Source organism: Suncus etruscus, chromosome 7 (genome assembly GCF_024139225.1).
Source record: "Suncus etruscus isolate mSunEtr1 chromosome 7, mSunEtr1.pri.cur, whole genome shotgun sequence".
Classification (NCBI taxonomy): domain Eukaryota; kingdom Metazoa; phylum Chordata; class Mammalia; order Eulipotyphla; family Soricidae; genus Suncus; species Suncus etruscus.
The window spans coordinates 99657043-99673265 of NC_064854.1; the positions used below are offsets into that span (position 1 = coordinate 99657043).

The 16223-nt window shown below is 46.5% G+C and overlaps 1 non-coding gene across 1 annotated transcript; it reads right to left on the reverse strand.

Annotated features, from left to right (window-relative positions):
* Positions 1-5571: 5571 nt before the first annotated feature.
* LOC126014634 (small nucleolar RNA SNORA15) lies at positions 5572-5711 on the reverse strand. Its single transcript, XR_007497643.1, has one exon. It is a non-coding gene; the product is annotated as a small nucleolar RNA SNORA15 (small nucleolar RNA).
* Positions 5712-16223: the final 10512 nt, after the last annotated feature.

Genomic DNA, 16223 nt, shown 5'->3' on the forward strand with positions numbered 1-16223 from the left:
GCTGGGAACTGCTCACATTCTTCCCTGGGAGAGGGCAGAAAGGCTAATTTGGGAAATAGCTCTCTAATAGGAGCCAGATTGGAAGAAAGTGAGGAAATGCATTTAAAAATCCAGTTTCTAGCCTGGGTGAGAGGGACACATTTGGATGACACAGTGCTGTCTAGGGCAGTTAAGGGAACAGTGTGGACTTAATAGCTGTCACTTATTCTCCCTTTTGGGCTTAGAGTTCTGAATTCTCTTCTAGGGGCTGGTGACAGTGTTAACCACTTTATCCTGAGCAAGGCTTTTGACAGCATCACATGGTAAAATATTTCTGGCCAATGCAGATTCAACACAGATTTAACTTCTCATTCTTCTGCTTCCTGTTTTTCCATCCCCCCAAACACATTTCATGCTCACCAACAAATCACACACACACACACACACACACACACACACACACACACACACACACACACACACACTACACATATACACATTCCCTGTACACATATTACCACCTTTACTCTGACTTTTATGTTCCCACTCCAGAAAGCATATCAAACTATGCTTTGGGATAAAGGGCTAATTTTTCAGATCTCTAATTCATCACAAGCCAATATTTTGCACAGCATACTATAAGTACAAATTAATAAAAAAAAAAAGATTTATATAGGTCAGGGAGAGAGTTTAAAAGACCAGAACAGGGGCCTGGAGAGATAGCACAGCGGCGTTTGCCTTGCAAGCAGCCTATCCAGGACCAAAGGTAGTTGGTTCAAATCCCGGTGTCCCATATGGTCCCCCGTGCCTGCCAGGAGCTATTTCTGAGCAGACAGCCAGGAGTAACCCCTGAGCACCGCCGGGTGTGGCCCAAAAACCAAAAAAAAAAAAGACCAGAACAGGGGCTGGGAAGGTGGTGCTAGAGGTAAGGTGTCTGCCTTGCAAGTGCTAGCGTAGGACAGACCGTGGTTCGATCCCCCGGCGTCCCATATGGTCCCCCGAAGCCAGGGGCAATTTCTGAGCGCATAGCCAGGAGTAACTCCTGTGCCTCAAATGGGTGTGGCCCCCCCTAAAAAAAAGACCAGAACGGGGCCGGAGAGATAGCATGGAGGTAAGGCGTTTGCCTTTCATGCAGGAGGTCATCGGTTCAAATCCCGGCGTCCCATATGGTCCCCCGTGCCTGCCAGGAGCAATTTCTGAGCCTGGAGCCAGGAATAACCCCTGAACACTGCCGGGTGTGACCCAAAAAAAACACACACAAAAAAAAAAAAAAAAAAAAAAAAAAAAAAAGACCAGAACAGAGGCACTGGCTGTAAGAGGCCTGAATGCAGTCATCAGCATGACATGTTCCCTGCCCATTGCTGGAGCTCTGTATCCATCCTATCTATTTCTACATGATTGTATAAAACAATGCATCCACAGAGCAAGCCCAACATTTTTTTTTTTTTTTTTGGTTTTGGGTTACACCCAGAGGCGCTCAGAAATCACTCCTGGGGGCCCGGAGAGATAGCACAGCGGCGTTTGCCTTGCAAGCAGCTGATCCAGAACCTATGGTGGTTGGTTCGAATCCCGGTGTCCCATAAGGTCCCCTGTGCCTGCCAGGAGCTATTTCTGAGCAGACAGCCAGGAGTAACCCCTGAGCAATGCCGGGTGTGGCCCAAAAACAAACAAAAAAAAAGAAAAAAAAAAAAAAAAGAAATCACTCCTGGCAGGCTCGGGGGACCATATGAGATGCCTGGGATTGAACCTGGGTCCCTACTGAGTCGGCCACATGCAAGGCAAATGCCCTTACTACTGTGCTATTGCTCCAGCCTCCTAGATCAACATTTTTGTTGTTAGATTGAGAAGGTATAAAAGAAGCCCGTTAAGGGGGCCGGAGAGATAGCATGGAGGTAAGGTGGTTGCCTTTCATGCAGGAGGTCATTGGTTCAGATCCTGGTGTCCCATATGGTCCCCCGTGCCTGCCAGGAGCAATTTCTGAGCCTGGAGCCAGGAATAACCCCTGAGCACTGCCGGGTGTGACCCAAAAGCCACAAAAAAAAAAAAAAAAAAAAAAAAGCCCGTTAAATTGATGTAAAGGTTTAGAAATGCCTGTTCTTAACTTCTACACTTCATTTATTGCAAACTGGGTTCCAGGCAGGCATAGCAGCTTGCCTTGATACAGAACTAATGCCACAGGGTATCAACCCCCTACACTATCCCTTCACTTCTTCACCCATTTATGTCCTACAGAATCTAGAACCCAGATTTCTCTTTGGGAGCAATGGCAGCATCTCCAGTTAATAACAGGGGATGCCCATGAGGCACCACAGAGCAGCAGTAGAAAATGGGGGAGGGGCAACTTTGCCAGGAGGAAGGAATTAGATAGAGGCTGGCAGAAACTGTGTCTAGGGGCCAAAGTGATAGCACAGTGGTAGAACATTTGCCTTGCAGGAAGCCAACCTGGATTCAGTCCGCAGCATCACATATGCTTCCATGGACTGCCAGGAGCAATTTCTGAGTGCAGGGACAGGAGCAACCCCTGAACACTGCTGGGTGTGGCCCAAAAAATAAAAAAATAAATAAATAATAAAAAAAAAGAAAGAGAAAAAAGAGAGAGAGAGAAGGAGAGAAAGAAAGAAAGAAAGAAAGAAAGAAAGAAAGAAAGAAAGAAAGAAAGAAAGAAAGAAAGAAAGAAAGAAAGAAAGAAAGAAAGAAAGAAAGAAAGAAAGAAAGAAAGAAAGAAAGAAAAGAAAAGAAAAAGAAGCTATGTCTAGAAAGAGCAGGATACAGGAGTTCTGTGTGATCTAGGCCAGTTGACACACACCCCAGACCCATGGCCCAGCCCCGATACTGGTCTGAGCAGCTAATTTGCTGGTGCTGCATGCAGAGGTGGAGCAGGAAGGCAGAGCTCTCTGCACTTGGAGGCTGGGCCAATGAGTGAAGGTTCATCCTGGGCTGCTTGGAAACTCAAAAAGCCCAGGACAAGGGGAACCCCCACCCCGAAATTATGAACATTCCTGAGGGTTCCAGACTCCTGGAGAAGTTGGAGGGAGGCCAGGCCAACCCAGGGTTAAGACCCAAATGGGTGGAGTTGGGTTAAGCACAGAAGGAAGAAGGATGGTGGGCATTAGTTACAGGTGCTGTCTCCATGAAGGCAGGTTGGAATCACCTTCCAAGTCCTTGTACCATTGTTTCCCAGCCCTGGGGCACCACCCTCCCCCCGAAAAAAGAACAATCAAAAAACTACTGTCCTACTCATGATTGGCACCATTTAGAAACCACCAGGCACCTCCCTCTCCCCCCCACCCTCCAAGCTTTCTTCGGGCTTTTTATTAAAAGCAGCCAGTTTCCCCTTCATCCAAACAAAAGGAAAGCAATAAAGACTTGACTGAAAGAAAAGGAGTCACTTCAATTTGCCAACATCAAAGCCAGGAACTCCTATCTCTTGGTTTCTGAGCCATAGCAGTAAGTGCCCCCAAGCTTAGGTTTTGATGTGGTAGCAAGTCCTGGCTGCCTTTGTTTTCTGACAAATGTTGGGCTGCTGGGACTCAAAAGGGATGTTTGAGGCAGAAATCACAGGAATTCAGCACAGCCTGATCCTTTCCACGATTCTCTCTGCGTACAAAGAACTCAGCTGGTGTTGGAGGGAGTGTGTGGCTGTCTGTAGTTTGATGCTTTAAGGGGCAGCATTGGGAGTCCCAGAGAGAGTAGGACAGAAAAAAAACAACAGGGTGTGGGTGTGGCACGGAGACCCTGCATTCCTCTCCTCCCTCAAACTAGAGGCTAGGCAGGATCTTAAAGGGCCCACCGCTCCCACAAGAGAAAGTGTGAGCCTGGCCTTTCTTTGAGGTTTTGGGAGCAAAGCCAGGAGTCTGAGTTCATGTGCAGCTCTGTCTCCTGGGGCAGAGGAGTCAGAGAGCAGGAGGGGAGGAGAAGAGCACTTCTAACTACATGGAAGTGTTTGCGGCTGCCTTTAATACCTCCTTCCCTTCTGAAACTCTAAGGACTAGGATTCTTGTTTGTATGTTTGTTTGGGGGGCACACACAGTGGTACTAAGGACTTACTTTGTTTACTCCCGGTTCTATGCATATCCATCATTCCTGGCAGGGCTCCGGAGATTATGTGGGAATTGAACCTGGGTCAGCTGTAGACAAGGCAAGTACCCTACCTGCTGTACATTTCTCAATGTCCCCACTCGGAAATTTTTCCTTAAGGAAAAGAGGCCTGAGGTGCTTGAAGGCTGATAAGGCTTGCTTTTTACAGCTGGCCCTGTGCCAATGGACCCCCACATGATGCTTAGCGAAAGCTGGAGGCCTAGAGGAAGGGATGGATCTGTATCCCTGCACTTCCCCTGTCCTGAGCTCTACTCTCTGGCCCTGGCTCTGTTCTATCAGTACATGCCTACCTCCCTCACTTTCACTGTGTGGGGGGGTGTCCATCTGCATGATATTATCTCCTACACCCGACCAGAGGACACGTGTGGTGGCCATGAGGTGCAGATAGGCTAAATGACAGATGGTCAACATGCTGCATGTGCCAGACCCTGACAGACTCTGCCAGCCCCTCTGCCAGCCTTGAGCTTGTACTTGGTTGATCCCGTATCTTCTCCACATACATTCTGGGAGTAGCACCCTTCAGTGACCAGAGCTGATAGGACTAGTACCCAAAATGTTGCCTGGAACATTCTACCTGATGCCAGCGTTTCCCCTGAGCAGAAATTCCCCACGCTCTCAGACACACTTTTTATTGCTGCTTTCCCTCCTCTCACTTCCCCTTGGGGTTTCCCAGGGGCACCCCACATACCAACCCCTCTCATTTGGGTCTTTATCTCAGGATCTGCTTCTGGAGAAACCCAACTAAGACAGAAAAACAGCCCTAGTCTTGCATTGAGAGCATTTGTTCTCACTCAGAAAGAATGTACTTTCCCTTCCATTTTATGTAGAAACATTTCCAAGGAAAGGAAAGCAGAAAAAATATACCCTGAGGCCGGACTAATAGTCCGGGTAAGGCAGGTAAGGCACTTGCCTTGAGTATGGTTAACCTTGGTTTGATCCCTGGCATCCCATATGATCCTCCAAGCCCTGCAGGAGTAATTCCTGAGAGTAGAGCCAGGAATAACCCCTGAAATTGCCTGGTATGTCTTCCCACAAAAAAGAATATAGTTAATTAGTTCTGATAATAATTGATAACATTTTGCCTATAGTTACTTTATCTCTTTGTCCCCTCTCCTTTCTCTTTTAATGTATGTAGATCCTATTTTTATTTTTTAGTTTTTGTGTTTTGGGTCATAGCCAGCTGTGCTCTTGGCTCTGTACTCAGGAATCACTCTTGATAGGGTCCAGAGCACAGTGGCAGGCACAGGGAAGATTCCATGGGGTGTCAGGGATTAAATCCAAGTTGGCCACATGCAAGGCAAACACCATGCCCACTGTACTATTTCTCCAGTCCTATATAGACTATATTTTAAATCAATATTATAATTTTTCATATATCATTATTCTTTTTTTTACTATTTTATAATATATTTACATCTAGGATATGAGCTCTTCAATGGGAAACATTTGTAAGACAAACATGCCTTTTTCTTATATAACTGATCTATTTTTAAAATTTGCAGCCACTTTTAGTAATGATATGTCATGGAAAAAAAATCAGCATCCCATCAAAAGCAATTTCAAGGGAAAACTAATTCTGCATGGTGTCTGGTTGTATAACATATGGATAAAAAGAGCACAGTATTCAGCCATGCTTAACTCTGACTTATTTAATGTAAATTTATTAATAAAATGTATGGATATATACATTATTTCCCCAGAACCGCCTGAAAATAAGTTGTAGATTTCCATGACTTCTCACATATTTTCTAGGACAAGGATTGTTTTCTTAGATGACTAGAAGTTCTATGGTTGGTCATATCCCAGGAATTGAACCCAGGTCTAGTAGCATTATCTAATAAGCTGTCTATATTCGAATTTCCCCATTCTTGCCAATATTCTCCACTGCAGCTGTGGAGCCACACACCTTTATCACACTGCTGTCTCCCAACTGACTGTGAATAACCATAAAATTTGGGCCAAATGAGTAGAATGAAATAGGTTCTTTAGCAGGTGGGATTTTTGAGTCATATGCTGCTGGTAGAGGGACAAATATCAACATCAAAGTGTTTTGTGTGGGCAGGTAGGCTGAGACCTGGAGGGGGGGAGGACAGCTGAAGGTCCTATATAGCCTAGGTGTAGATCTGGACCCAAATCGATGTCTTTAATGGCCCTATTGTGACCAGTATGTTGTTTTAATGGGAAGGAAGGCATAACCCCAAAAAAGCATTGCTAGAAAATCCAGAGATGGTTCTTTGTATTTAGAACTGGTGACATGACTTATATAGCCCCCCAAAAATGTATATTCTTGCTTTAAAATAATTAAGAATTCCAGGGCCAGAAAGGTAGTTCAAAAAGCTGGAGAAGGCTTTGTAGCCAGAGGTCCAGGTTCCATCTCAAGAACAACATAGTCTCCCAAGCACCAGAAGGAGTAACCATATGGCCTTAGTGATGAGTTAAAAGTAGACCCCCACCCAGCACTACCCAAAAATCAAACAAAATAATTTATGTGAACTTCAGATGTTGATGAGAGAGCATCAAACCAAGCAGAGTCCTTATGAGGTTTCTGCTCTGACTATTGAAAGAGGTCTGAAAGGTCATCGGGCACACCTGAAGAAATACAAGGACTTAACCCAACCTCCTCCCCTCCACTGGCCAGTAATGCTTCCACCCCATGATTTCCTCTGGGTCAGAGCATCTTTGATTCTGGGCTGTGTTTAGGATTCTAGGGTAAAGAACATGTCAAGCATGTTTCAGCTCCTAAGTTCCACCCCTCATGGTCCCCCAGGACCTTTAGGTGCATCCCTGGTGGCTCCTGTGTGCTGCTTTACATGGCCCAAGCATCATCCCTCTGGCTGCCTTGTGGGACTGAATTCTTCTGACATGTTCCCTATTAAAAATGGCATTTTCGGGCCCGGAGAGATAGCACAACAGTGTTTGCCTTGCAAGCAGCTGATCCAGGACCAAAGGTGGTTGGTTTGAATCCCCGTGCCTGCCAGGAGCTATTTCTGAGCAGACAGCCAGGAGTAACCCCTGAGCACTGCCGGGTGTGGCCCAAAAAACAAAACAAAACAAAAAAAAAGGCATTTTCTGGGGACTGGAGAGATAGTACAGGTGGCTTACCTTGCATGAGGCAGACCTGAGTTCCATTCCCGGCATCCCATATGGTCCCTCGGCACTGCCAGAAGTAATTCCTGAGCACAGAACCAGGAGCTACTCATGAGTATTGGCTGAGTATGGCCTCAAAACAAAAACAAAAACAAGACAAAATAGCATCTGCTGTTATGAAGGCAGCAGTGGTTGTCACATAATTGCATCACATGTCAGCTCTGAGAGGTACTTCCGCTAGCGTCTCTTTAACACTATTCCCTCTTGTTCCACAACCTTCCCTGCCTTCAGGCTGGTGCATCTTAGGACACCACTCCAACCCATACTACCTGGAGAATGGCAGAAGTGGCAGTGTCGGTATCTCAGAAAGATGCCTTCTGCCTGCCTTCCTCACTCCCTGCAGAGCTCATCTCCCTGCAGAGCTCATGTGGCATCCAAAAAGTTAAAACCAGCTCTGGACAAGATGTTTCCTCTTTTCTCCAGTTGCTCTGGTATTGACCTCAGCCTGGAACCAGGAGCCAGGGTGCAGAGAGCAGACTGTGAGCTGACTGGGCAACTCAGCAGGTTACCAAGGGAGAAAGAACCTTCAACCCAGGAGAGCCCAGAGGAGTCCCAAAGCCCATTCTGATGCATCAGAGGTGGAATTTGAGAAAACAATATCGAGCTTGACTTGTTCTTTGACCTCCCTGTTTATACATCTGATTTTAAAACTTCCCTGCTACTTTAGCCTCCCTGACAACTCGCTCCCAGACTTGACCAAAAGGTATTCCAAAGAGTAGCATGGAGCTTCTGGGAAGTGGATAAGGGACAGTTCACTCTTTTTTTTTTTTTTTTTTGGTTTTTGGGCCACACCCATTTGACGCTCAGGGGTTACTCCTGGCTATGAGCTCAGAAATCGCCCCTGGCTTGGGGAGACCATATGGGACGCCGGGGGATCGAACCGCGGTCCGTCCTACGCTAGCGCTTGTAAGGCAGACACCTTACCTCTAGCGCCACCTTCCCGGCCCCTGGGACAGTTCACTTTTATAGGGACTGCCTGACCATGTATAGGATTCAAGGCCTGCCATCAATCTCCAGGTAAGGGGACATGGTTAAAAGTCATAGTACATGAGGAGGTCCTTGCCATGCATATGGCCAACCAGGTTTGATCTCTGCATCCCTATCTGATCTCCCCAGCAATGTCAAGAGTGATCCTTGAGGGGCTGGAGTGGTGGCATAAGTGGTAGGGCCTTTGCCTTGCATGTGGCTAACTTAGGACATATGTGGTTTGATTCCCTATATGGTCCCTTGAGCCAGGGGTGATTTCTGAACTCATAGCTAGGAGCAACCCCTAAGCATTACTGAGTGTGGCCCCAAAACAAACAAACAAACAAAAATAGAGTAATCCTTGAGCACAGAGCCAGGAGTAATCCCTCTGTACATCTGGGTATACTCCTCCCTGCAAAACAAATTAATAATAATAATAATAATAATAGCTACCAGAAGTGCCCTTCTAGTCCCAGCCCTCTGTAGCAAGCACTATCCAGCAAAGATTTCAAAAGAAGTCTCAGGAAAAGTAAACATTGCCAGAAGGAGCAACTGCTTGTCAACAGGAAGCATTTTCTTCTGGGCTTGTCCGACACTGTGTGGAGTCTTGGTTTTGTTTCCTGGGGTGTTATAACAATAGCTGCTCTCTTGGCTCTTATTCAGAAGATAAGAAGCAGTAAAAGTTGGAGAGCCTGCCAGAAGGGGACTTAGCTGCAGTGAGAAGGAAGGAAACAGCAGAGAGGGAAGACAGTGTAGAGAGAGTCCTCCAAGAGGACAGAGAGAAACCCCACAGATGTAGTTATACTAGCCTCTGGATATTTACTGAAAAATGCAGGAGACTACATTGAGAGAGGGAGAGGAGAAAGAAAAGGGAGGGGAGGTAGGGAGGAAGACAGGGAGAGAGAGATAGGGACAGTGAGAAAGGGAGAGAAAGAGAGAGATGCATTCCATTTATTGTAGCTTGGGGATGCAGAGGTAGGTGGGTAGCCAGCAGTGCTCAGGGACCCAGGACTACTCCTTCTGCAGTACCTGTGGCAGTATTGGGGGACAGTCTTGCGAATGGGGAGCAAGCTATGCTGGGACTTAAATGGGATCGTGTCTGCAGGCAAGGCATATGCTGGAGTTGTTTTTTTGGGGGGCGGGGGAGGCAAAACCAGTGGTGCTCAGAGCTTACTCCTGGCTCTATGCTCAGGCAACACTCCTGGTGGTGCATAGGGGACAATATGGGACACCAAGGATCAAATCCAAGTTGGCCACATGCAAGGCAAGCACCCTATCTGCTGTACTATTGCTCCTGACCCTGCTGAAGCCCTTTGAGCTATTTGCAGTAGCCAAGAGGCAACTTAAGGGCGCATGTACTAACAATTGGATTAGAAAGAGCATTCAACAGAATGCTACTCCACTATGAAAAAAATAGAGATCCTGCAACTTGCAGCAACACGCCTAGACTGAGAAAGGAAGATAGAGAGTATTACACTTTGTGAAATTAGATAGAGACAGATACTGCACAAGTTCACTCATGAGTGGTACACTGAAAAAATAAACAGATTTAACTAAATAAAAAAAAAAAACAAAAAAAAAAAAACACCAACTCTCAGATGCTAAGATTATTTAGTGGATACCAAAAGGAAGGGGAAAGGGTCTGCATCAGTTGGGTCAAAAGAATCAATTGTGGGCCCAGAGAGATAGCACAGCGGCGTTTATCTTGCAAGCAGCCAATCCAGGACCAAAGGTGGTTGGTTCGAATCCCAGTGTCCCATATGGTCCCCCATGCCTGCCAGGAGCTATTTCTGAGCAGATAGCCAGGAGTAACCCCTAAGCACCGCTGGGTGTGGCCCAAAAACAAAACAAAACAAACAAACAAACAAAAAGAATCAGTTGTATGCTGAAGGAGGTAATTGCATATTTTTGTTTGGTTTGGTTCCATACCTGGCCCTGGGCTCAGGTCTAGATCCTGGCTCTCCACTCAGGGATCAGGGCTCTGATGCAGTTGCTAGTGCTGACACATTTTGAGGCTTCATGTTTTTTCTCTGCTTTTCCATTATTCCCACCCTATATATCCTCAGGCTCTCTTCCCTCCTTCTCCTGGTCTTTGCAGGAAGCCAAGTGGGACAGTCTCCCCAGATGAAGTTTGTGCTCTCTGAAACATGCTCACCTGAAGAAATTTTTCAGCTGGGACTGGGTAGAGCATTGATGAAAGCTTGTCGTCTCATTAAATGGCAGCGGCATGCCCTAAGATATGCACCACCTACGATATGCTGCTGGCAGACCACATGTTTGAAACGTATACTGCAAAGGAGGAGAAAAGACAGAAAGACAGGGTAATGTGACCATGGACAATGAGAGCCTTGCTGAGGCACAGCTGTGTATTAGGCATCAAATAAAAGAATCTCTCAAATAGAGTTTGTTGGGACCAGAATTCTGAACAAGGAGGAACACCATTTTGTAAAAGCCACATGGCAGGCTTCTCAGGTTCTGAGCAGGGAGAGGCACCATTTTGTAAGAACCACGTGGTATAAGCCACATGTTAGGTCTTCACAAGCCTATTTCCATAGATCCCGCCCCAAACAATAGCCAATCACTTTCAAGATCATCAGAGTGAAAAGGAACTATCACGGGGCTAAGGGAGATAGTAGAACCAACTTTGCCTGCAAGAGCTTCAGCATCTATTTCTAAACTATCTCCAACACTCAAGGATCCATTAGGAACCAAACTAGGACTAGCCCCTGAGTACTGCTGTTGTGTGTCCCAAACACCAAACCTGAGAACCCAGAAATGACCTACATGGAGTTTTTAATCCCATATCCCCAGAATAAAGACTTAAAAATACCATCGTTTCTGTCCCTCTGTTGCTGTTGTGGGTATGACTGTGGTTCACTCAGCTTGCTAGAAGTACTTGCTTGGAGGCACATCTGGCTGCTGTGATCAGCAGGAGGCAGGGGCAATGGTTGCAGTTTGCACCATTTCACTATGATATCAGCACACATTCTGGTGGTACTAGGGCTGGTGTTGAAGGATGAGACCACACAACTGGAATGATGCTTTAATTTATCTGCCAAAAAGCTCCCACACTGGTCAGCCAGGGTCATTTCCAGAAAAATATGAGCCCCACCCAAGGCCATGAAGAGGATTATATAGGGAAGAAATATAAGGATGTTCTAACTTTCTGGTGATCTTTAAAATGATTGGCTAGGAGTACCTTCCTACTGTTAATGGAAATAGGCTTGTGGCTTACACCATGTGGCCTTTACAAATGGCCTTTCTCCTTGTTCAGAACTCAGATCCCAACAGTAGTTGTGCAGGGGTTTGGGGAGGGGCAAGATGCACATGCATTTGTTTCTGGAAGTCCCACGCCTGACTGCAGTACTCACTCGTTATTAACTGTACAGCTTGTCAGAGATTGTAAATGAGGCTTGTAAGGTCGGATCCCAAGATGTAGAAATCACTAGTAAGGTCAGAGTTGCTGGAAGTAGAAGTCACTGGTGAGGTTAGATCGCAGGCGAGTAGAGCATTCACAAAGAAGTATCCACCAGCCACTTTGGGAGAATAGCTCTATTGTAAGAGGGAAATAGATATTTATATTAGGAGAGAGTAAGGTGTGGACTCTGTGTCAGCCAATTGGGTGGGATGTGAGAGGGGATTACAACAGGACGTGTGCTTCTGTGTTTAGGGAAAACAAGGTAAGGTAAGGGGATTAGGGAAAGCAGGGTGTGTACTCTGGATGTTAAAAGAGGGTGTGTGCTTAAGGTGATTAGCTGCAAGGGATCACATACCCTCGTAGATGTGGCACTTGCATATACATGGTGTACTCCGGAGATCATACACTAGGTTATGACATGAGGGTTCCAGACATCTATGTGGCTCTTGATCAGCCCATGTAGATTGGACTAGAAATCAAACTACTGGTTTCACACTTTATGCTTGTAAGGCAGGTGCTTTAACTTGATGTAGGTGGGAGAGAAATGGGGAGCAATGTAGATGTGGGGGGAGGAAGGCCTGGGAAGAGGAGAAAGCTTCCACTTACCTCCTGTCTTCTTAGGGAAGTGGTGGGAGAATAGGACATGTAAAGTCAGGAAGTCAGGTACTAGTACCTACCAAAATGGCATGAACACTAGCATTCCACTAGCCACATGAGGCAGCTGTCACACTGTAACTTGAGTCACTTGATCTACATGGGTAGATAGATCAACCCACTTCCTGGGTTCTTGGGGAGCCTTGACCTCAGGCTGAGAGTAAAGAATTGCCCTTTACAGGAAAAAGAAAATCAGTCCTGACCTCCACTCAGGTTTCCAGGTCTGTCATCCACTGTTACGGAAAAGAATTTCAGGAGGAGATGCAAATCAGTAAAATATCTTTATTCAGGACCCGGAGAGATAGCACAGCAGCGTTTGCCTTGCAAGCAGCCGATCCAGGACCAAAGGTGGTTGGTTCAAATCTCGGTGTCCCATATGGTCTCCCATGCCTGCCAGGAGCTATTTCTGAGCAGACAGCCAGGAGTAACCCCTGAGCAACACTGGGTGTGGCCCAAAAAAAACACAAAAAAAACAAAAACAAAAAAAAAACCAAAATATCTTTATTCAGGGAATGTGAGGGACCAGAAAGGAAGACACATTCAAGAGAGTGAGAGCTTGCTTCTCCAGAGGGGAGAGGACTGAATGCCTTTGGGAGAAGGAGATATAAATATCTGGATAGTCTCCAAATTGTCTTGGCCTGGAGTTCTCAGCATGAGAATTAATCAGGATGTTTTCATGAAGAAGAGCTTCAAAATTCTGATGATTTTTCTTCATTGTTTGATCACAGCCTTTTGTTTCTGTGGAAGCTTCTGTGTTCCTCAGAGGTGGGGTCCAGCCTTCTCTGGGCCAGTGCTGGCAGCAGTTAGAATATTTTCTGGCCTCCAGTCATGGAACTCGAAGGGGTTCCAGGCTTCATGCTTTAGGGCCTGGAGCCAGAGTAGCTTCTTTGGTTTTAGACTCCTCAGAAACTTATTGCCAATTTCCCCTCCCATTTGCCTGCTTGCTTTACAAGCACTGAGCTACACATACTCCTCCCAAATAGAACATTTGTGTGTAGTGTGTGTGTGTGTGTGTGTGTATGGGGGGGGAGACACACAACCCATAGTACCAGGGGTTACTCAAGTTCTGTGAATGGAGGCCAGATAATATTCTAACGGCTGCCAGTCAGAGTAGAATTACAAAGGCAAGAGTAGGGAAAAGGGAAGGTTGAATACTCCAAGTATACACACCCTCTTCTCCATGGGGATCCATCTCACATGGGCTTCGAAAGCACAGTGGGGTCCTCCTGAGAAACTCTCATCACCAGAACAGCAGCTTTGGTGCTAGACACCAGCCAGGTATATCAAGAGAGGCATCTTGCTCAATCTGTATCACCACCAGACACTTCAAAGACTGGGAAAAACTCCAGAGTTAACTGATGTGCCTAAGGCCATGGGGAGGTGCAAGCTGGGGCTCCCAGTCTAGTTTGCTGACAGAGTAGTTCCCAGACACCTTCCCCTTTCTCTCCACACCCCTAGGGAAGCTCTCTATAGGACATGTATGGGCACTTATGCATGTGAAATGTTCTATTTCTTTGCCTGGGTAGTTGATATAGGAGTATTTTATATATATACACACATATATATATATTTTTTATCACACCCTAGCAGTACTCAGAGAGTACTCCTGGCTCTATACTCAGGAATTACTCTTGGGGATGGAGATATAATACAGCAGTAGAACAAGTGAATTCCATGTGGCTGACCTGGCTTGATCCCTGGTGGTTCTCTATGGTCCCCAAGCCTATGAGTGAGTTCTAAGTGTAGAGCTAGATGTAACTTCTAAGCAACACTGGCTGCTGTGATATCTAGGCAGGAAAGGGAAACATGGGCTATATAAGAAGGACTGGCAAATAAGCAACCCCGGTTTATTTTTTTTTTAGCCAAACCCATCATTAGAGAATTCAATCAAGATCAGATAAACTAGTGCTTGGCAAGGTCTGCAGGGCAGGGCAGGTAGACCCATGCCTTTGAACTGTTTCTAAAGCCAGATCATGGAGAAAATCATTTGTCTTTTGCATCTTCATCCTGATTATTTTCTTCTCTTGTCTGTGTGCTGGATGACTTGAAAGTTTTTAACCACCTAAAATCCACTAAGAATTCAAGCCCCTTCACTCCATATGGTTCCCCAAATCCTTCCAAGAGTGATTAGGAGTAAGCCCTGAGCATAGTCACATATGGCACAACTCCCCCCTCCCCCCCCCCCACACAAAGTAGCTGAGGCTACTTCCAGCTCCAATATGCTGGGGTCACTCCCCTGATGTGCTCAGAGGACGATGTGGCACCAAGATCTAAATCCAGTCTCCTGTATGTAAATCACATGCTAGACCACTGAGGTCCCTTCTTCAAGATTTCTTGATTCAGCTCATAGACTATGTGTGAGTCCTGGAGGCCCAACCAGAAAGCCATGACTACAGCTGGAGTACAGATCCTGCAGCAGGAGAAAATTTGCCTGTGGAGGTGTGTACACAAGTCTTGTGTGTACACAAGACTCAGGTAGCCTCGTGTGGGTATTAATGCTGGTCCTCTGTGGGAGTTTGGGCAAGTATCCTGAAAGTATGGGTAAGAGCCAGACAACGGTTTACAAAGGCCACTTCCTGGGTCATATCCTAAACTCTGCTCCTCTGCCCACTCTCCCTCTCAAATGTGTTTGATGCCGGGTCAGTCCACATTTCACTGGGCTAAGAGGTGGTCATGGACCTCCAGCCCTGTCAGGGCCCTCTCCCTGCCCCCAGGCATTCCTCTCTATTTACAAGTGGAATAGAGAAATCTTCTTTCCCAGCATGTGCCAAACCAACTAAACCAGCTGCATTAGGCCCCTGAACCCAATCAGGGATCACTCCTGATGACTCAGGGAACCATATGAAGTGGTGAAAATGGAACTTGGGTTGGCTTTGATCCCAGAACTTTGGATAATGGCTGGCACCTCAGCTCCAGGTCTCCTGGTATCGGAGCTTTGGTTAGAAGCTTCGGGGGTGGGGGGGGGGTGGGACAGATTATGACTGCAGAGCTATTTCTTGGGAATGAGAATGGGATATTCTGCAGACCTGACAGCACCATCTATGTAGTTCCCCCTAATTGTGCTGGGGTTTCTGGCAATGCCATAACCAACCACGGGGTAATAAAACCCCTTCCACAGCAGTGTTTTCACAGCTTACTAGCATCATCATGTGAGGACCATAAAATGCTACTTCCTAAACCCCAATAGTCTGTATTTGAATACCCTGAGTAACTTACAGGAAAATGTTAGTTCTGGAGCTCCTAACAATATCCTAAGAGAGGGCCCACACTCAGGTACTTCCAGATGATTCATACACATCCAAATTCAGTACCACTCCACTGAAGATATTGTGCCTAACCAGACTGTCACACTAGAGGATATCCTTAAAACCATTTGAGGGGTCAGAAGGGTAGCTCAGAGGATTGGAGTGCATGCTTTGTATGTGGGGCCCTAAATTCCATCCCTGGTCCCACATGGTCTCCCAAGGTCCTCTGGGAGCCACCCCTGAGCAACAACCCAGAGAAGTCCACATCCTCCCCAGCACAGCTGGATGTGCTCTGAAACAAAAAGAATCGCTATTCTGGATTGGTCTCTGGGGGCTTCTTTTCGATCTCTCTGTTTAAAAGTGGATCCTCTTGCCTCCTTAAATGTGAGCTAGATTGAGAGACTGACAGATGGGAATGAAACACAGAGGGTGCAGCAGCCTGGATTCCAAGATCAGGGCCTTGCCTGGGAACTAGGGAAAGAACTAGAGGAGGTAAAACACAAGCTGATATATGCAAGACCCTAAATCCAGTCAATAGCACTTCTGGGCTCCCTAAGACATGCAGGGTGTGGCCCTGGTATCCCCTGAGCAGATTTGTCAGACCCCCATCCGAGTCTGGCCCACCCCGTTCTGCCCCCCACTGGGATGTGTATCAGGCATGTGGCCTTTTCCTTGCTTGCTTGGATTGTCTGCTCAGACAGCAGCTGCTGCAAGGG